The 22,081-nt window shown below is 37.1% G+C and overlaps 2 pseudogenes; one reads left to right on the top strand and one right to left on the bottom strand.

The window, feature by feature from the left end:
- The first annotated feature begins 15,388 nt into the window (after nt 1–15,388).
- On the top strand, nt 15,389–16,068 carry LOC102530820 (cytochrome c oxidase subunit 4 isoform 1, mitochondrial pseudogene; annotated as a pseudogene).
- A 1,560-nt stretch (nt 16,069–17,628) lies between these two features.
- Nucleotides 17,629–17,724, bottom strand: LOC116282391 (U6 spliceosomal RNA; annotated as a pseudogene).
- Between the last annotated feature and the right edge of the window lie 4,357 nt (nt 17,725–22,081).

The raw sequence follows: 22,081 nt of genomic DNA on the forward strand, positions 1-22,081 counted from the left end.
TTATTTTGATTTTAAATCATGTAATTGTTTTATATATTCAAAAATTAAATCAAGACAGAAAATCAAACCCTTAAATTGAATATAAATCAAAACAAATGAACCTAACCATATCAAATTGAGAACATAATTACATAGGAGTAATTATTTTAAGTAACTTCTGAACAGAGTGCTCTAACTGTACTTTTTTGGTTGAATGCACTTTAAAGCAAAACAAGAAGGTATGCAAACACAAAGGTAATCATGCCAAAATTACAAAAGAACCAGGTTGATGTACCTCCCACTGGCTAGACTTAGGACAAGTTGAGCATCTAAAAGAATAGTGACTCTAATTGATTAAAATCCACTGAATGAAATTACCCATGAATCTACTGTCATACAAAACCCAAAAGACTGAAAGGGAAGAAAAGCAAAAGGAAAGCCCTTGTACCAAAATCTACAAACTAATAAATGGAAAAAATATGGTATAATCATAAAACCATTATTTTGAAAACTCCAGTGTAAGAATTTAAGGCATGTACTATCAATGAGTATTAAACCCACCACATGAAAGTGTTTTGAACAGGTTATTCATATGGTGGCAAAGGATCACCCACAGTTTACTGTTATAGTTGCATGGAACAATGAAGTGATACATAAAGGAATAAAACTCTGCATGCTTCTGTTAAATTGTTCACAAAAATGGCTCATTGCTGCCTTCCCTGTGCCTGCCTCCCTTTGCAAAGTGACTTTGCAGCAAGTGCCATCAAGAGGTTGTGTCTATTTCCCCACCCTTTGAGTCTGGAATAAATTTATGACTTCCTGTGGGCAACAGAACACAGCAGAAGTCGTGTTCTTCAGTTCTGTGCCCAGGTCTCCAGAGGCTTGTGTGTTTCTGCTCACTTTCCTACATTTCCACCGTGCCATGAGCACATCAGGACCAGCCTACTGGTGGATGAGAGACCACAAGGGCACAGTTGGTCCAGCTGTTGCAGACAAAGCTCCAGACATGTGAGGTCTGTATCAGTCAACCTGTAGCTGGCCACAGGTGCATGAGTGAGCCTTGCCAAAAGGCTTGAGCCGAGCTCACCCAGAAGATCTGCCCAGCTGAAATTCACACTCCTGCTTCTAAGCTAATAGATTTGGAGGTGGCTTGTTACAGAGCAAAATCTAACTGATTCAGACCTGAGCCTAGGAGAGTAGGGACATTGGCTTTAGGACAAGGTAGCTGGAAAAATGATGAGCAATTAATCAAAGCTGAAAAATTGATGAGACAATGATTATTGAAGTCTGGATAAATAAAGCTCTATGTTATGTAGTAGTGAAACCATTGTAAAGCTGTTGCCTCTAGTAGCTTGGAAGGTTAAAAAATATACCCAATGAACATATTATTTGGCTTATTTTAGCTGCATATAATCAGGAAATTCAAGGGATACATAAGCTAAAGTAAGAACTATTTAGTTTGCAAGTAGAGTTCAAAGGGACTATAGAAGAACTGGGACTTAAAGGGTTGGAACATGAAACGATTTCTTATCTCTAGTTTTCTCAACCAGTAAAAGATTCTTGAGATAGAAAACAGACTCCATGTATAGAGCAAATCAGGAGTGTGCCCCTAAGGTCCTTAATCAAGATATCTGAAAGAATTAAGGAGACATCTAGAAGAATCTCTCCAGCTAGAAACATGATTTACAGTCATCTAAATGACATTTTCTCAAAGAGACTGCCATGCCCAGAGCGTTAGGAGTTAGTTAAGACAGAAACATGTCTTGAAATCAATTGTGGGCGTGGCTTTTCCCAAATGGAAGAGATGGGGTATATGGAAAAACCTATACATTTTAAGAGACTTGTACCAGCAGAAACACCACTAGTTGAATTCAAAGGGATTTATAAATTGCACAGTGACCTTTGGGCCTCCACGTTTCCACAGGAAAGAAACAGGCTGAAAAAAGTTACTCCTCCATAAACACAGGCTATTTCTTGTATCTCCAAGGGTGAAGCCAAGAACCCAGAGGGCAAAGCCATTAGCACTGAGAATAATGAATTTGTGGGCCATTAGGATTAACAGAGGACAATGGAGTAGAGGCCAGTCCCAGGGAGCAGAACTAGGCTATAATCAAGAAACATTTCCTGCTTCCATTTCTGAGGATCTGATCCCATTCGTTCAGTGGGATTTCAGAATTGCTGTGGACCAGAGGATGCCATGTACTCCCAGTTTTTCCCTTTAAATGGAAGTATCCATTGTGGTCTATTTGATTTTCTGTCTCATAATTATTTGTTGGCTGTGTGAAGGTAAATAACTTGTACTGGATGTATACCAAGGGAACCCAAACTTTAAGAGTGAGGGCCTGATTACATGAGGTTTTTGGAGGTGTCAGGTGGGAATGAACTTTTTTCATGTAGGGATGTTGTGAATAATTTTGATCAGAGGGGAGACGGTGGTAGATTATTTACAAAAATGGCAACAATTATTCTCCTTTTATATTCATGTACCATTGTTTCATTTTTCCCATCAAGATAATGAAGTTTGTTTCCCATCCTCTTGACTTTGGGCTTCTCTGTGTCTTGCTTTTCCCAGTAGAACCCACCACAATATCAATGGGCTAGTTGTGAACCCAGGTCTCATGAGGATGTGCATATTTCTACTCAATCTCTTGAATCCCTGCCCACTCACGAGAACAAGCCCAAATTAGCCTACAGGGTGATTTAGAAACCACAAGGGACAGGGTGAGCCCAGGTAGTCCAGCCAAGATCCCAGACAGGTAAGAGAGCTCAGCTAAAAGGAAAAAAACCAGAGCCAGCCCACCTCAGTTGACCCGAAGCTGACTGCAAATGCTTGAGTGGATCCCACTGAGAATAGCTGAGCCAGGCCTGGCTTTACCAGAACATCACAACTGACCTACACATGCACGCAGTAATAAACGGTTGTTGATTGAGCCATTAACTTTTGGGAGGCTTTTCCATGCAGTGAAAACCAACTGATACAATGCTAAATGTTGTGGAACAGAAAGGCAAATAAAAATATGTGTTCCAGCTGGTATGACTGGTCAGCAGCATCAATTGCCAGCATCCACCTGCTTTGGATCTTTTAGTATTTGAGACAAATAAACCTCTGTTTATTTCAGCCACTCTAAGGAGGCTTTTCTATTACTTGCAGAGGAATTTATTTCAAACAGATACATCAGCTTTTTCTGTCCCGGGTACATTAGTCTTTTTACTTGCCCTGAGCAAATGCACCTAGATTTATCTAATGTCTTTCTTAATTCATAGGACAAAATAAGTTCCCAGAAGGTATTTATTGAATGAATTGGTGAGTGATTTGCCACTTAATACTGATGACCTTGGAATCTTTGTCTTCATCAAGTAACAACTTCTGGGCTCCAGGTCAATATTTCCAATGGTCTCAGAGTCATTAAACCTTAAAAAAAAGTGCTTCTCTTAACCAGGTCGTCTCATTCAGTTATTAGTTTTCTGCCTCTTTAAAAACAGGAATTTGATGTATTAGGATACTTATAGTGCAGGTTCAGCCTTTTTGTTTTCTTGAATAAAACTGCAAGCAAATTCGTCATTGCTATTAGCATCAGCACATGTGAGTGGATGAAGTGTTTGAGTAGAACTCTACATTTTGTTCTGTCAGAGTTACTGATTTCACTTCTTTACATTCACAGGCTTTCTGGACCTCATCCATCAAATAGGAGTATTATATATTAATACACTGGGACCAAAGGGGTTAGCTCCAGAATTCTGAGTGCTTGAGGAATTAGAGCCATGTAATGCGTTGTCTCATTGTTACTTTCTATTTCTTGTGTTCCCACTACAGCCACACACTAGGGTGGGAGAATGTTTTATTATATCAAAAAGACTTTCAAATTAGACAAAAAACACAGAGAAATCCATCATAACCAAATTCAACTTTATTATTTCCTAGGGAGTTTTTGAACTGAGAAAGACATCTCATTGTAATGATGGGAGGCAGAGACATGGATTTAAAGAAACTCGGGCAAGTCACTTAAACTTACTCCCTCTCAACTTTCTCACCTGTATAATTGGGTTGATAATAATCTATTCCCTTTATGGGGACATTCTGAGAATGAAATGGACAGGGAAGCACTTTGGGGGTTATGAAAGACTATGAATGAGAAATTGTTTGGGTGTGTGTGACCTCACAAAATACACGTTCTCTACCGTATGCCTTCTTACATCTCATGAAAGTCTGTGTTGAAGAAATGCCAACAGTTAATGAAAAAAAGATGTCATCTTGTTCCTAGAAACGTTTTGCTATAAATATTGAATATATGAGATTTGAGACACTTGCTAATATCATGGTCATTATTATCTTAATTATCATCAATGGTTTTGTGTGTGTGTGTGTGTGTGTGTGTGTGTTTGCAAGTCTATCTTTTCTTCAAAGAATATATTTGCAGGACTTTAAATTCCATTTGTATGTTGCCATGCCTAATTACTAAATCACAGTATTGGATAATCCTGATGTGGTTTTAAGGGTCACCCAGGGCACATGGTAAAATTGCCTTGTGAAACGGCACATGCCTGATCTGGGGTTATGCGAAAGCCACTGGATTTGTAGTCTTACCTGAATTTAACCATACTTCTGTCACTCGGTGGGGAGATTATGGCCCTTAGATTAAAAGGGAATCTTTTTTTGTATTTAAAATTTTTTCTTTTCCATTATGGTTTATTAAAGGATATTGAATATAGTTCCCTGTATTATACAGTAGGACCTTGTTGTTTATCTATATTATATATAGTAGTTTGTATCTGCTAATCTCAAACTCCTAATTTATCCCTCTCTCACCCCTTTTCCCCTTTGGTAACCATAAATTTGTTTTCTGTGTCTGTGAGTCTGTTTTGTAAATAAATTCATTTGTGTTATATTTTAGATTACACATATAAGTGATATCATATGGTGTTTTTTTTTCTCTGACTTACTTCACTTAGTATGATAATCTCTTGTCCATCCATGTTGCTGCAAATGGCACTATTTCATTCTTTCTTATGGCTGAGTAGTATTCCACTGAATATGTTTATACTACAGCTTCTTTATCCAGTCATCTGTTGATGAATATTTAGGTTGATTCTAAGTCATGGGTATTGTAAATAGTGCTGCTATGAACATTGAGGTGCATGTATCTTTTCAAATTAAGAGTTTCCTCTGGATATATGCCCAGGAGTGGGATTGCTGGATCATATGGCAACTTTACTTTTAGTTTTTTAAGGAACCTCTATATTGTTTCCATTGTGGCTGCACCGAGTTAAATTCCCACCAACAGTGTAGGAGGTTTCCTTTTTCTCCACACCCTCTCCAGCATTTGTTGTTTGTAGACTTTTTTAAAGCTGGTATAGGGTTTATTGACAGGGGCAGAATTTCTTTAGGCAGGTACATAAGGCAGTGGTGGTTCTTTCTCAGGCATCTTCAATGCCATTTCATAGGTTGGCAAAACATTCGATGGAGGTGCTTCAAAGGCAGCATACACAGCAATCTCTGGCATATTTCTGTTATTGATGTATTTGTAATAGTTCCAAACACAGTTGATTAGATAAGCCTTAAAAATGATGGACAAGGCAAAGAACACAGGAACAATGAACCGGAGGCAGCTGGATGTAGACTTTTTAATGATGGTCATTCTGACTGGTGTGAGGTGGTACCTCATTGTAGTTTTGATTTGCATTTCTCTGATAATTAGTGATATTGAGCATCTTTTCATGAGCCTGTTGGCCATCTGTATGTCTTCTTTGGAGAAAAGTCTATTTAGGGCTCCTGCCCATTTTTTGATTGAGTTGTTTGTTTGTTTTTGTTATTGAGAAGGGAACCTTTATTGATGTGAATGGGGAAAATAGAAGTTTTAAGAAGAGAAATGGGACTTCAATGAAATGCAGGTGGCAAGGAGGTGCTGGTGAGATGTGGATCAAGTATCCAAAGTAGAGACAAATATTGAGATAGTAAGATAATTGACCCCCCCCCCATCTTCAAGGTCTAGTTGAGATGGAGGAATAAAGATGAGGTTGTATTTGCATGCTGGGGAAGATGGGTTGTGGGTGAGAAAACTTTATGCATCAGAGAGGGAAGGTTTTGGCTTTTATATCATGACTTTTTTGCTCCCTGGGATGTGATTTCAACTACAATTGCTGAAAAATGATTGTCAAAAGATGATGTTAGATGCATTAAGGGTCCATGGGGGCTGTTTCAGATGCTGAGCATTTGGGACACTGGGGGGCCTTGTTATGGAGGCAGGTGGGGTGGTCCAGTCTGCTGGGATGATGGCAACAGGCTCTACTTTAAGGGGAGAGAAGAGATTCCATCTGCCCCACGGAAACTCAGTTTTGTACATTTAAGACTTAGCTAAGAGATATTCTCACCAGCTAACATAAGGTAATTTATAGCTCACAATAACTCACACTTGTAATTACTTGACGAAAAATGCCCCTTTGTCCTTATTGCTGAAGAAATTGATAGAGAGTTGTTTCCCCTTCTTCTGTTTTGTGATCTGAGCCTGGTTTCTTTGCTGAGGGAAGTCTTTTATTAATTTGTTTATTCACTTACTCATTGTTGAGTAGGTGTTTTGTGTCAGGGTGTTGGTGGTGTCGTGGCAAAAAAGACAAAATCTCTCTCTGCCCTCACAAAGTCTATAGTTTAATTTAGAGAGGGTTAACGAGCAAACAAAGAATAAGGTCAAACAAAGAATAGTGATGCATGTTATTCATGGTAAGAGGTTGTACATGACGGTGGGATGGGACATTTTTAAGGAATCAGAGAATTTCTCTCTGAGGAGGGATGTATGATTTCTGAGTGATGCATAGACATTCTAGAAAAGTGAATGAATAGCATCTCAGATCATTGGCACTTTATTTTCTATTTTGTACATATACAACATATCCAGAAGTAGGCAATTTAGGACCAATGTGTTAGTTCAATGCCAATATCAAGAACAGAAACTCTTCTTATCATTCTGATCTTTCATTTTTAATATGTTGGATATTCTCCTCATGATTTCAAAATGACTCCTGTACCTCTAGGTATCATATGTGCATTCAAGTTAGAACGGAAAGGAAATGATCGTGTCTTTCAGAGCTGGCTACATAATTGACAGGGGCAATGAGAAATGAAACTGTGGGGTCTTTATTCACAAAGCAGGAAAAAAGTCATGTTTAAAAGGACTAACAAAATATAAAGATTTTTCATTTAAAAATATTTTGTTACTTACAAAAGATAACAGTGATACATGAGGAACAGCATAAACTTACCAATGGCAAAAAAAATTGGTGCCATAAATTCATATAAAACAATAAATACTAATAAGTAATGTGATATCTTAAATCATCATACTATTTTTTTTCTGGCTTGCTTTTCTGCCATTTCATTTATTAGGTCATCAGAATTTATCCTAAAAGTAGGTTCATTTTCAGTCAATATAATTGAAAGCAGAACCAGTCACTCTTGGCAAATGCCAGAGTGCAGATTATTTTTCATAATTTTTTTAATTTTGAGAAGTATCTTTCTGCTGATGCAACAACTGTCATGCGAGATGCTAAGAGTATTTTATAGACTATGGCAACGTGGAAAAGTTTTCTGATAAATTATTTTGAAATAAAAATTTTAGTACCTCCAATGTTGATTCTCATGAAACAGTTTTCCTAAAATCACTTTTGTATAAGTCTGAATTTTATTTTAACTGTAAATTTAGACCATGGCATTTTAATGTCTCCTCTGACATTTTCTGTAGTGTACGGAGGTCGAACGAGAAACTGAAAGTGGCTTCATGCTTTGTCTATAATTCAAAATGCCTGTCTATGCAGTCCATCATTGTATTTTCAATTAAAAAGGAAACATTAATTTTGAAATTGTCTTCCTCATTAATAACCGGTTCAACTGAAGCTTCATTTTGAAACTTACGTCCTTTTCCATGGCATGCCACATCTTTAAATTTCATTTCTATCTGCTTTGTAATATTTCTGTAGTTTTCCAAACTGGAGGATCTAAATTCTTTAAAGACTCCAAATAACTCTCTGATAGATTTTATTGCAATGTCTATGCACATGCTGTTATTTTGCAAAAAATTATTGACAAAGCTTATTGCCTGAGCCCTGGTGTTCCTGTCCTGGTGCTGAAGGCAGAGCTAATACTTATGCAGAGGACCCAGGAAAGAGCTCCAGGGAAGATGGCAAGCTGGCCCCCCAATGCGTTGCAGCACGCAGCTCCTAAGTCTGCTGCCATACGGGACCCAGGTCCCTGCGCCACCACCTCTGGGCCTCGTGGTATCCCAGCTGCCCAAGGCAAGTGGGCTCGGCAGTCAAGTCAGTTGCTCCAGTGTCTCACTGTCTGCCTTGTCTGCTGTGCCTGGACTGCCCTCTGGAGAATCTGCTGCTCATGATCCTGCTCTGCTGTCTCACTGTACTTCACTTTGAACAACAACAACAAAAAAAATCAAAGATTTATTTATTAAGAATTTCGAAGGCCAATAGCCTTCGGATATCATACTAAGTGGGAAGGTGTGGGAGGGCCCTCTGGGAGGAGAATTCTCTGTGACCACACGGGTTGCTTTAATTCAGATGATCACAGATTAAAATATAATTTGCTGTTTCACCAGTGTCTGCTATCAGATGACAGAGCCTGAACCCTCTTTCCTTTCTGGATTTTCATAGTGTTAAGTCCAAAATCATCAAATAATCTACCTAGAGTCTGGATTTAGACTTTTAGGCTCACAAAAAATCCTGGCAAGTGAGAAAGAAGAACTGGCTTGGCTTCACTGGGATAGGACTGTTTTTTTTTTTTTCCCAGGACTGGGAAGAGGACAGAGATTTGTGTAATGACTGAGTGTGAGACCCTTTCCCAATCACATGCCATACTGGAGAGGCAGCAGCATCACTGACTGGGAGAATGTGCTGCCAGGGTTACTGCGCAGGATACTGAGAGCCAGTGGCTTTCAAGCTTCACTAAATGGCTCTTGTTTGGAATTGGTGGGGAGGGTGGGAAGCTGAGGGGGAGATGGGCAGGGGAAATCTGGTTCTGAATGAACCATGAAAATTTAGACAGTGGGTTTCTCAGTGGTAACCACCATGGGCATATAAACTAGAGTCCCTGCTCATGTTTTATAGAATGAGGTAGTTGCTTCCCCAAATATAAATAATGATAATATCAAATTACAGATTTAAGAATTAATAAAATCCTATGCATTTGCTTAATAATTAGTTGCTCATTGATTAATTTTGAATAAGGGGCATAGTTTAGGAAAAACATTTTCCTTGGGTTGATGTTAAAATGATTCCTTCCGTTCAATTTGTGTTTAGCTATAAGAAAATAAAATTTCTTGGTGTCAAAATTTGTAGGATTTACTTAATAGAAACTCTTCTAAAATTCACTGGGGTTTTATTCAGCTGTGCCCTTGTCATGCAGCAATCTTCTTTAAAACAAAACCAAAACCCCTACAAAATCTAGGGGTTGAGTTTAATTCTGTTACTCTATTTTTCAGTGCTGTAATTTCTACTTGCTTTAACATTGTTTTTTTATAGTTCTTTGCTGAGATTTTTTTCCCCCTTTGTTTCAAGAGAATTCATAACTGATGATTGGAGCATTTTTGTGATGGCTGGTTTAAAATCCCTGTCAGATAATTCATCAACGGATTCATCTTGATATTGGCAGCAGTTGACTGACTTCTCATTCAAGTTGTGATTTTCTTGGTTCTTTGTAGGATGAGTCATTGGTGACTGTGATTGGGATGCTTCATTGTATTAGGAGACTCTTGGACTTATTTACACCCTTTGTTTTTGCATGCGATCACCCTGTTTAATTTTAGCATGCAGGTCCTGGCATGTACGCTATGGTTCCAACGGCAGTTTAATTTTCATGATCTTTGGAGGGCTGTTTTAGTTTTCTTGGTGAATCTGCTGCCACTGGGGCTCCTACTGGTCCTGTTTGTGCAGTCCATGGGGTGAAAGGAGTTTTCCCAAGCCTGGATGCTGGGGTGTCTCTTGTTGAGGGATGGGAGCAGAGGGGATCCCCCTCAAGCCCTTTTCTGCAAGGTGCTTAGGTGTCTCTAGACAGCTGAGGAGCTACTTTAGAATTCGTTGACCGAGAGGCTTCCCAGACCAGACCACTCATTATAGTTGGGATTGTTTAGTTCCATTCTGCCTGCCCACCTGGGTATCTCTTCGAGAAAAAGTGGGGTTCTCAGGCTTGAGGAAGAGTATTCTTCCACCTGCTGATTTCTGGTGGTGGTCCCAGTTGATCCCTTTTGCTGACGGTGTTGGGTTCCCCTGTTGTCAGAGGGACTCCCATCAACCTGGGGGAGGAATGAGCCCTCCAGGTTTGATTTCTCTTGCAGGTTTGGAGGCCATGAAGCACAGCAGTTGGGTTGCCTTCCTCTCATGTGCGTCAGTTGTGAGATGCCCTGCCATCGTGCTGCACCTTGAATCTTGGGGTCCCACACAGCTTGCCTTCTCAACTACCGACCGGAGTTCTCCTCTGGTTATCTTTCCAGTCATTCTAAGGCTTATAGTTTTGCTTAGCAGGGAGGAGCTGGAAGAAATGGGTCAATATCATATTGTCTGGACCTGAACTCCTGGAGTTGAACTTATTATAATGGAGAGAAAATTTACATCATTTCCCAAAGTCATTCAACTATATATGATAGTGTTAGGATTCAAACCCAGGTCTGCCCAAATCCAAAATTTATGCTCGTTCTTCTCTTCTCAAATGCCATTGCTTTAGGGAGACATTAATGGAAAACATCCAATAATTAATAGGAAAAATGTCTTTCCACCCAGTACCTGCATTTACCAGTGGATCCACTTTATTTAAATAGTGTTTTTGTCCCCATCTCCATACCCTGAGTGGTAAATAGAGATTGAGTGATAGATACAGACATGCTTCCTGGACAGTGAAATTATATTTACCTGGACACTATTCTCTAATGTCACCACCCTGTAGCTTTTCAAATGCTCCCTTTTCTGTGCCTCTTTAGGTTACATTCTTCTACTACACAAATAACACCTTTTAAACTAGATGCCCTGTAGATAACATGACAGTCTCAACATGACAGTGTGGTAGGTGATTTCAATGGGAAGAGAGTTGAAAAGATGGAAGAGGAGTTAGACACCTATGGCAAATTTGCCATTTAAAAATATTTTTTAAACCTCTCTCCTCTTTTCTGGCTATCAAATAACTAGAATTTATTTTTCAGTTTTGAACTTAACTTGAGAAATTATATTCTTAGCCATCCCTACCTTCGTCATTCTTAGGAGCCTCCAGGTTATTGGTAAAGTTTAAAAAGTTAGAATTTACTTACACTAGTTAATTATGAAATGACCAGTTTAATGAGCAAATATTTATTACTATTCCCAATTTATCAATATTTAGCTCACAAGTAGTTCTTGTGGATTGAAAGTAATATTATATTTGAAATTAATTTATAAGCTCAAATTAGTATGTAACAGCAGTTCTTCAATAATTACTTCCAAATTAACAATGAATGTACTCATTTTGGTTGAAAAATTATTTATGGCCCATTTTCTTCATTGGAAAACATAAAGATACAATTAATGGCAAACTACAAAGAAGATGAATCAAAGGACAGAGCTTCACAACCAACTGCAGAGCCATAGGATTAAAAATCTTCAAATTCTGCTTTTCCATCACAAATCTCAGTGACTACACAAGAGACTGAAGCACTGCCAGGCCTTAGGAAAATTGTAAAGTGCATGAAGTTTGTCTTCATCCTTATTTAATACTCTAGTGAACTCCCTACTATTTTTCTTGTCTCACAGGCAAAAAGACTAGATGTGTTTCCTTTTGTTATTGTTTGGTTGTGATCGATAGAAATCAACTCTCTTTGGCTTAAGGAAAATAAGGGATGTTATGGGTGGGAAGCATCCCAGTGTCTTGTGTGATCACAACAGATCAGGATACTGAGTCATGAAGGAGAGATCAGGGAAGCTCTGGGAACTTCAGCAGCAGAAGTTCATAAACCTTCTTTCCTGGCACTACCGTGGGTGTGACTCACCTCACATGACATAGTGTCTGTGCTCTGCTAAGACTGTGTTTCTTTAAGAAAAAGTCCCCAGTCCCCAGCTTGTCCAAGAGGAAGGGCCATGTGGCAGAGACACAATCACCTGAGGCATCCCCTTCTATCAGGTATCCTTTTCAGAGCATGGGAATGAGCCAGATAGCCACTCCAAGGGGTACCACTTCTCCAGAGAGGAAAAAGATTCTTCTAAAATTGATCACTTCTGGTCACAGTTTATATTTGGAAGGTGCTCTACCATTTCTTCAGCACTATCACATTTGAAACACTAAGGTATACTCTTTAGACCAATGGGAAAAAATAAGCATCGATGGAATGACTGGTAACTTTCACAGATATGGGATACAGGAAGGGATTCTATGGCCAAGAGAAACACAATTGATGGAAGAAAAGAAACATGGTCATAAGAACCAATAAATGGAGTTAAGTGGACCTTCCCTTGGTGCCGCTTGAGAAACCTCTTGGGATTCTCCTGTTCCTGAGAGTCTGGGGTAAAGACAAGTGAAAAATAAGATTTACTACTTGATCCTAGAAAATGAAGCACTCCTAGCCCAAGCCATCTGAGTAATCGTGTCTCTGCTGATGCAGAGGATGGTGATATGAATTTACACTCCTGTGCACTTAGTAGAACACCATCCTAGGCCTATGTTTGTTCAGTCTTCACAATTGCCCTTGACTATTATTGTCTTGATTTTAACTCTGATATAGAGCTGAAAGGGATTTTCTAGCTGGTTTCGCTATTCAGCATATGCATTTAAGTCCCAGGAGAAGTAAACAGTGGACGAATGTATTCCTACATCTCATTTACCTATTCTGGAGAAGACTTTGGCATCAGGATTTGTGGGTCAGGAGAATCAGTTTCCCACCCTAAATTCACTCTGGAATACTCAGTATTTATTAAGATGTAAAAAATGTTAAGGGCCTTTTTCTATTAGATATACATCTTTACCTATATATCTAACAAGATTATTTGTTTTGTATTTCAAGAAGTATTCCTAAGAATAAAGGAAATGGAGGAAAATGGCACCAGAAATGGTCTACAAAATAATTACAAGAGTTGTACAATATAAATGTACAATTACAAGTTTATATGCTAATACCATCTGTTATCATATACATGTATGATGAAAACATAAAATCTGTTGATTTTACGATAACCCTGTGACTTTGGCCGAGTAAGGATTATTAGCCTCACTCACAGAGGAAGAGCCCAGGATTGCTCAGCTGGAAAGACGAAGGTCCCTTATTAGGACTGGCTCATCCAATTCCAAGCACTACTAATGTATTAGTGACATCTTAAGATTAAGATACCCCTCCCCCTCCCTGCTCAGTTTGTGCTGGAGGAGGCCTAGTGGAGAGTTATAACTTTTACCACTGCCCAGAGGTAACAAAGCCATTCTCCCTCCCCTGTCTTGGTGGAGGTACATAGGAAACACTGTGACACTCCTGTCCTTCCCAAGGAGATGTCAGCCATGCTGAGTGGGGAGACAGAACTCTCACCTCTGACAACAGGAACAAGTAGCCCCTCTCATCCTTGGGTGTCAGCAAATTAGGTTCTTTGAAAAGGTCAGTAAAGTAGACAAATCTTTGGCAAAATCAACAGAAAAGAAAGGAGAGAAGGCACAAATTACTAGTATCAGGAATGACAGGGGATATCATGACAGTCCCTACATATATCAAAATGACAATAAAGGATTATTATGAATAACCCCACATACATAAATTTGATATCTTAAATGAAATAGTCTAATTCCTCAAAAAAAAACCCCAACTGTTACAACACACCTAATATAAAAAAATTTTAATTGTCCTTTAAGTATTGAGAAAACTAAATTTGTAATGAAAAAAAAATCCCTTAAGAAATCTCCAGGACTAGATGATTTCACTGCTAATTCTATCAATAATATAAAGAAGAATTAACCCCAATTCTACACAACCTCTTCCATAAAATAGAAGAGGAAGGAATACTTCTTATTTCATTTTATGAAGTTACTATTACCTTGATACCAAAACCAAACCAAAATGGTACAAAAGAAAAAAACAACAAATCAATATTCTTCAATAATATAGTCACAAAAGTCTCTGACAAAATATTAGCAAATATTATCTATGTGTATATGCAAATATTATTTATACATACACACTCATATATATGAACATATATATATAAATATATAACTATGTGTATGTATATATATATATATATAAATAAATTCCTATCTTGGAATAGGATTTATTTCAAGAATATAAAGCCAGTTCAGTATTAAAAAAAATCAATGTAATTCACCATATTAACAGGATAAGAAAGAAAGGTTACATAATCATATAAATTGATGCATAAAAAGCATTTGAGAAAATATAACACTTATTTATTATAAAAACTCTCAGAAAAATGGGAATGGAGGGGAATTTCATCTATTTGGTATAGAGCATCTACAAAATACCTACAGCTATATTATACATAATGATGAAAGAGTGAGTGCTTTACCCATAAGATTAAGAACAAGGCAAGGAAGTCTCATTCACACTCTGACTCAGCTCAGCATAGTGCTGGGTATTGTAGCCAGTGCAATAAGGCAAGAAAAATATATGAAAAATATAGATTGAAAAGAAAAAAAAAACTGTCCTTATTTGTAGATGACATGATGGCCTACATAGAAAACCACAAGGAATCTATAATAACACTTCTAGAACTGATATATGAATTCAGCAAAGACACAAGATACAGGATAAACCTACAAAAATCTAGTATTTTCCTGTATACTAGCAATGAACACATGGGCATCAAAATTAAAAATACAGTACCATACAAAATTGCTCAAAAAATGAAATACTAGATGTAAATCCATCAAATATGTGTGAGGCTTGTGTGCTGAAAACTGCAAAATGCTGAAGAAAGAAGTTAAGGAAAACATCCTGTTCATGGATTAGAAAATACAGCATATTAAATACATCAGTTCTTTCCAATTATTATAAGAGTTTAGTACACATTCTCTCAAATCCCAACAGCATTTTTGTAGATACAGACAGAAGGACTCTAACGTTTATATGGAAAGGAAAAAGAACTAGAATAAAATAATTTTGAAAGGACTCTTTGTACCCAATTTTAAGATATTATATAGCTATAGTAATCAAGACTGTGTGATACTGGTGAAGAGATGGTTATAGAGCTAATGAAACAGAACAGAGAACCAGAAATATACCCACATAAATATGCCCAATTGATTTCTGGCAAAGATGAAAAAGCAGTTCAGTGGAGGAAAGACAACCTTTTCCACAAATGGTGGAGGAAGAGTTGGACATCCATAGGCATAAAAGTAAACCTTTATATAAGTTTCATACCATATACAAAATTAATTCAAAACTGATCATGAACCAAAATGTTAACTGCGCCAGTCTTAGGCAGCTGGGGTGTAGAGGGTGGTCACCTCGGGCACAGTGGGCAGTGGCTGGGCAGCTGCAACAGAATATTGGCTACCAGAGTATTTAGCCTAATTGGCGGGCGATCAGTTTTCACCTCGGTGTGTGTAGGAGCACATGGAGGTGTTGGGAAGAGTGAAGACTACGCTCTCCCGAATGACGTTGACCGGGGTGACTACCCTTTGCCCACGTCAAGACCCTCTCTGCCAGCCAGAACACCTTGAAGGAGAAGGAGAAGGCCTCCTGGATCAGCCTCTCTACTGATGAAAAAGTTGAACCATACCGCCTTAAGTTCAAGGAAAGCTTGGCAGAAACGAACAGGTGCATCAACGCGTGGAAGAGGGTTGTGAGCGTGGCCAAGTTCTTCATGGGCTTCACTGCTCTCATTCTCATCTGAGAGAAGCCCTACATGTACCGCCCCATCCTGCACAGCTTTGAGGAGGAGTAGGTGGTCAAGCTGACCAAAAGGATGCTGGACATGAAGGTCAGCCTGGTCTAGCGCTTCTCGGCCAAGTGGGACTACGGCAACAATGAGTAGAAGAAGATTCTGCTGTTCATGCCCCTGAATGTCACCTCATTCTGTCACCTCCATGCAGCTCAGCACAGTTACTGGAAACCTTTGTGTCAGTACCAGTGCTAATAAATGAGCAGTTTATGTGGGGAAGAAAATGCTGCCTGCTAGAATATAAAACTTTGAAGAAATAGAAAATTATCAAGTTTTAGAGTGAGGCAAAGAGTTTTTAAGACTTGATAATGACAGCATAATCCAGAAAAGGAAATATTGATAAATTTGACTTTATCAAAATTAAAAACTTTTGCTCTATGAAATATTCCGTTAGGATAAAAAGACAAGCTATAATGTGAAGAACATATTTACAAACAAAATATGCAACATACCCAATAGTATCTAGACTATGTAAACAACTCATAGCTCAACAACAACAACAACAACAAAAAACAATTAGAAAATGGCAAAATAAGACACATTCCATTGAAGAATATAAAGATGACATATGAAAAGATGTTCAACATCATTAGCCGTTAGGGAAATGACAATCAAAATCATGATATCACTACACATCTTGACCAGAATGTCTAAAAAAAAAAATATATATATATATATATATTTTAAGTGACAACACCAAATGCTGACAAGAATGCCAAGAAACTGGGTTGCTGCTGGGAATTTAGAATGATATAGCCACTTTGGAGAGCAGTTTGACAGTTTCTCATAAAAGTAAACACCCAAATGCTATGTGACCCGGAAAGTACATTGCTACACATTCATATTAAAAATCAAAAACTTCTCTTACACAAATACCTGTGTGTGGATGTTTATAGCAGCTTTATTCATAATAGCCCCAAAGTGGAAATAATTCAGATGTCCTTCAACAGAAGAATAGTTAAACAGAGTGTTATATCTCCATAACATGGAATACTACTCAGCAATGAAAAAGAACAAAAATATTGATGCATGTAACAATGGGGGTGAATCTCTAAAGAATTATGCTGAGTGAAAAAAAAGCCAATCCCCCAAATTTCCATACTCTATGTTTCTATTTGTATAACATTCTTGAAATGACAGAATTATAGAAATAAGGAATAGATTAGTGGTTGCCAAGAGTGAAGGAGAGGGTAGGGGCAAGAGGGAAATGGATTTGGTTACAAAAGGGCAACATATGGGATCCTTGTGGGATGGAAATAACCCATATTTTGACTATCAATTTCAATATCCTGGCTATTATATTATACTACAGTTTTACAAGATGTTATTATTGGGGAAATTGGGTAATGTGTTATGGGATTGTAATGGGATTTCTCTGTATTATTTCCTATACCTTCATATAAATTTATAATTATCCCATAAAATATATTTAATTAAAAAATAGCGGACTGGCTGCGTGGTTCTTTACCACAAGGAAATAAATCATACAAATGAAGATTTCACTGTCCTGAAATTAAGTTAGGAGAGTCATTTAGGGAGGAATCAGAACTTTCTGGTATTTCCCAAACTCTTTCTTTTTAAAAATTGGGGTGAAAAATAGATATCATAACTTTTATTATTTTAACCATTTTTAAGTGTATGGTCCAGTGGCATTAAACTCATTCACACTGTTATGCAACCCATCACCAACATCCAGCTCTAGAACTTTTTCGTCATCCCAAACTGAAACTCTAGACCCAGTCTAGACTCATTCTCCAAAATATGAGCTGCTTCAAGAATTTTCATGGCCTTGTGCAAGCGCCAGGCTCATCTCTGTGTTGTTCCAATTTTCTATGTGTACTGCCAGAGTACCTAAATCCTTTCTTTAGATGACTATTTTTTTCTACCTACATATGATAGCAATTAGGTGATTACCCAGAGGCATCATTCCTGGCAGCCCTGTCATTTCCTTAACATGCTGTGGTTAACAGAGTCAATTGTTCGGTTCTTTGGCCATAAGACAATTTCACAGATATCTTGAAGATTATGTTTGTAAGTAAATTAACCCAATTTAGAAACATCCATTTCCTCTCTCCACTTTCCTTATTGTCTACTCTGAATACTATCATTAGGTAGCTAGGGTGCTCATTTTATGTAACCTAAAATTTTGTGTGCCTGTGGTATGTGGACCTGGAGAAATTCTGAGGGAAGGAATATTCTCTTATAGTTCAAGAAATTAGCTATTTCCATAAATTATTCTTAGTAATCTTTGTTTCTCTCTCTCTTCTTAAAAATACTCAGGATTCTAAACCTTCTGTATTTAAAGCTTTCCCTTATGTATATAGTTCTTTTCAAGAGTACCTTGAATTCTGGAAATATTTAGCAGAATGTGTTCTATTCTTCAATTCAGTTGGGATATATTTTCTAAAACTTGTGTCAGAAATTACAACACTCTTCTCTGATATTGAAGTATTTTGAGTGTTTGAGAGTTTCCCTTAGTGTGGAAATTGGCTGCATTTCATTTTTTAAATAAGCTTTATTTTTTAGAAGAGTTTTAGATTTATAGAAAAGTTGAGAAGATAGTACGGAGAATTCTTATATATCTTGCACTCAGTTTCCTTTATATTAGTATTACAATTAATAAGTCAACATTGATAGGTTATTATTAACTAAAAGTTCATAGTTTATTCAGATTTCCTTATTTTTTACCTAATGTCCTTATCTATTTCAGGACATTCACACTGCCTTTAGTTGCTATATTCCCTTTGGTTCCTCTTGGCTCTGGAGTTTCTCAGAGTTTCCCTGTTTTTTTATTATCCTGACATTTCTGAGGATTACTGGTTTCATGTTTGTAAGGACATCCCGCAATTGGACTTTATATAATGTCTTTTTCATCAGCATAGAAATCAAGTGCCATTTTCACCTGCTCAGTGTGTGAGAGTTAGTTAAAGGAGATATTTGGGGATAAGCACTCTGGACTTCTTGGTTTACATATCAAAGGCATGCTTTCAGACAAGTTGCCTGCAATCTCTAGGAATTATTAGCTCATTTGGGGAGAGGCAATATCCCCTTGCATCTTTGTGGTTATCAAGGCCCCAAGATGTCAAAGTATCATAAAATCTAGAAAATAAAAAGCATGATTTATACACAACAACTGATTATTTTACTGTTTCGTGGACTTTTCCCAGAATGTCATGTAATTGGAATCATACAATACGTAGACTTTTCAGATTGATTTCTTTCCCTTAGGAAGATGTATTTAAAGTTCCTTTATATCTTGATAGCTCATTTATTTTAAATTGATGTGCCACTATTTGTTCATCCATTAACCTGCTGAGGGACATCTTCCTTCCAGTTGCTTCCAGTTTTTGGTAATTAGGAATCAAGCTGCTATAAACGTTCATGTGCAGATTTTTGTGCAGACATATGTTTTCAAATCAATTGGAAAAATATCTGGGAGTACAATTGCTGGATCATATGGTAAGGCTATGTTTAGCTTTGTAAGAAACTGCCAAAGTAGCTTCCAAAGTGGCTGTGCCATTCTGCATTCCCACCAACAGTGAATGAACATTTCTGTTGCGTGTCCTCACCAGCATTTGGTAGTTTCAGTTTTTTGGATGTTAGCCATTCCAATAAGCACATAGTAGTATCTCATTTTTTGATCAGTAATTACCTGATAACTGATATTATTGAGAATTTTTTCATATGCTTACTTTTCAGCTGCATACCATCTTTGGTAAGGTATCTGCTCAGATTTTTCACCCATTTCCTAATTGGGTTGTTTGTTTTCATTGAGCTTTAACATTTTTTGGTATATTTTAGATAAAAATCCTTTACCAGTTCTATGATTTGCCAATATTTTCTTTCAGTTAGGTGGCTGTCTTTTGTTTCCTTTAAAGGTGTCCTTTACAGAGTAGAAGTTTTTCAATATTTAATTTCAATAAAGTTGAATAAATCATTTTTTAATGAATTTTACTTCAGTTGTACCTAAAAACATACTGCTAAACCCAAAGTCACATAGATTTTCCCCTATGTTTTCTTTCAGAAGTTTTATGTTTAAGTCTATGATTCATTTTTAGTTTAATTTTTGTGAAATGAGTAAGACTATTATTATTATTTTGCACATAGATGTCTAATTTTTCTAGCACTATTTGTTATGAAGATTATCCTTTCTCCGTTGAATTGTCTTTGCTCCTTTGTCAGAGATCAGTTGACTATATCTTCGTGGATCAATTTCTGGACTCTCTTTGTTTCCATTGATGTGCATGTCTATGCATTTGCCAGTATCACACTGTCTTGATTACTGTACCTTTATTAAAAATAGATATTTCAGCAGGCCCCAGCTTTGGTCATTTAAACTTTTCAGGAAGAAGCCTAGAGGACCGAGAGTTTTAGTTTCCGATTAAGCTGCTGGTGCACCTGGAATGACTGTATCCATCAATCTTATCGCCTCAATGCCTACACTTTCTAGCTAAAATTTTAACAAGATAATGTGGCAGAGCTTCTAGGTAAACAGAATGTCAAATATCTTATTAGCTTAGAAAAAAACGTTTTCAACATATAAAATTGACCAAAGGTTGGTATCCAGGATATGTAAAGAACTCCTATAAATCAATATGGAAATATAATTAAACAAATTTTAAAAGCAGATAAGGGATATGAATGAGCAATACACAGAAGAAATTAAAATAGCCAACAAGACAAAAGAAAGAAAAAAAAAGACAAAAAATTTTATTTCCTAACTTCTCAGGGGGTAAGAGGTACAAATTAAAACAACAATAGCATTTCACATCCAATCAGATTTATAGAAATTTAAAAGCTGGATAATAGCATGTGTTATTATGGTAAGATAGAAAATTCATTAATTCTGTTGTTGCAGAATTAATTAGTATGATCATTCTAGGGAGTATTTTGAAAATATGTGATAATACTAAATATTTGTGTTCCCTACGAAAACAGCAGCATTTCACCTCAAAGCATGTATTTTAAAGAAATTGTTGAACAAAGAGAGATTTAAAATGTACTAGATTTTTCTGTTTTCTATATTCATCCTTACTGGGTGGTTTACCTTGGAAAGTCTAAGGAAAGTAATTCTTCCAATTCCTTCCCTTTTCCGAATCTGAAACCCTTGTTCTAGGTTTAAATGTCTGGGCAGGCAAGTCAGAAGCAGAGTAATTGAAACAGCAAGCATTATAGCCAAAGTCACATCTGGGCAATTTTTCTGTTAACTACGCTGAGGGAGAAAATGGCAAATAACTTCAGAAGATGCTCAGAAATTGCTATTTTCTTGCGGCACATCATCCACATCATTTGGCAAATGTATGATAGGATTTTTATCGTTATCAGCACGCAATCTTTATGATTGTATTAAAAACTTGTACGAAGGCACCATGAAAATTAGAGACACCAGGTATTTTCATGCTATATTAATGCTCAAGGGACTTATGGCGACAAACTAAACTTGAATAAAAGCTTGGGATTTATCATGCTTTGCTTCAGAGACACATTTTAAAAATTCATGGTTTAGCAAAAATGCCTCTGTGGTGTTTGAAACCAGACATTTCTGGATATTTTAGCCTTTTAAAAATTTAACCTTCTTGAGATAAAATTTCATTATGTATACAAGGGACCTAAATGATAACCATTTTATAGAGTCTTGTGAGAAATATATAAAATTGTAAATGAAGGCTTTTAGCATCATGATTGGCATAAGGCTCAGTGAACGTTAATTCTCCTTTTTTCCAATTTACTTAAAATAATTCCAACATGCAGAGTCATAGAGAGTAAAACAAACCCCATTAAAAAAAATCATAGTACCTTGTCAGATTGTCTCAAGTGATTTTTAAAGAAATAAAAATTTACAGGCACAGTTAAAGCTCCCTGTGTTCCATCGCTGACTACATTCATCTTCCTTCCCCAGAAGTAGCTATTAGCCTTATTTATTCATCATTTTTGTGCATTTCATGCGTTTTAGTTGTGTATATTTATATACATTTAACAAAGTATGTAGTGTAAAAAATTAAAAAAACAGAAGCCTCGATTAAATAGAGTCAGAAAACCAGAAGGGGGAGCTCACATGCCCTACAATGATAGCAGAGCCCAAGGGGAAGAAGAAAGACTTTCCTGGCAAGGACTCAGCCACTGAAAAATGATAGCCCTCCCAACTTCCTTTTCCTCTCTGCAGTAGAGTTCTTCCCCTGCCATGCGGGAACTTGCAAATGGCTCGCCG

Source organism: Vicugna pacos, chromosome 11 (assembly GCF_048564905.1).
Source record: "Vicugna pacos chromosome 11, VicPac4, whole genome shotgun sequence".
In the NCBI taxonomy this organism is placed as follows: Eukaryota; Metazoa; Chordata; class Mammalia; order Artiodactyla; family Camelidae; genus Vicugna; species Vicugna pacos.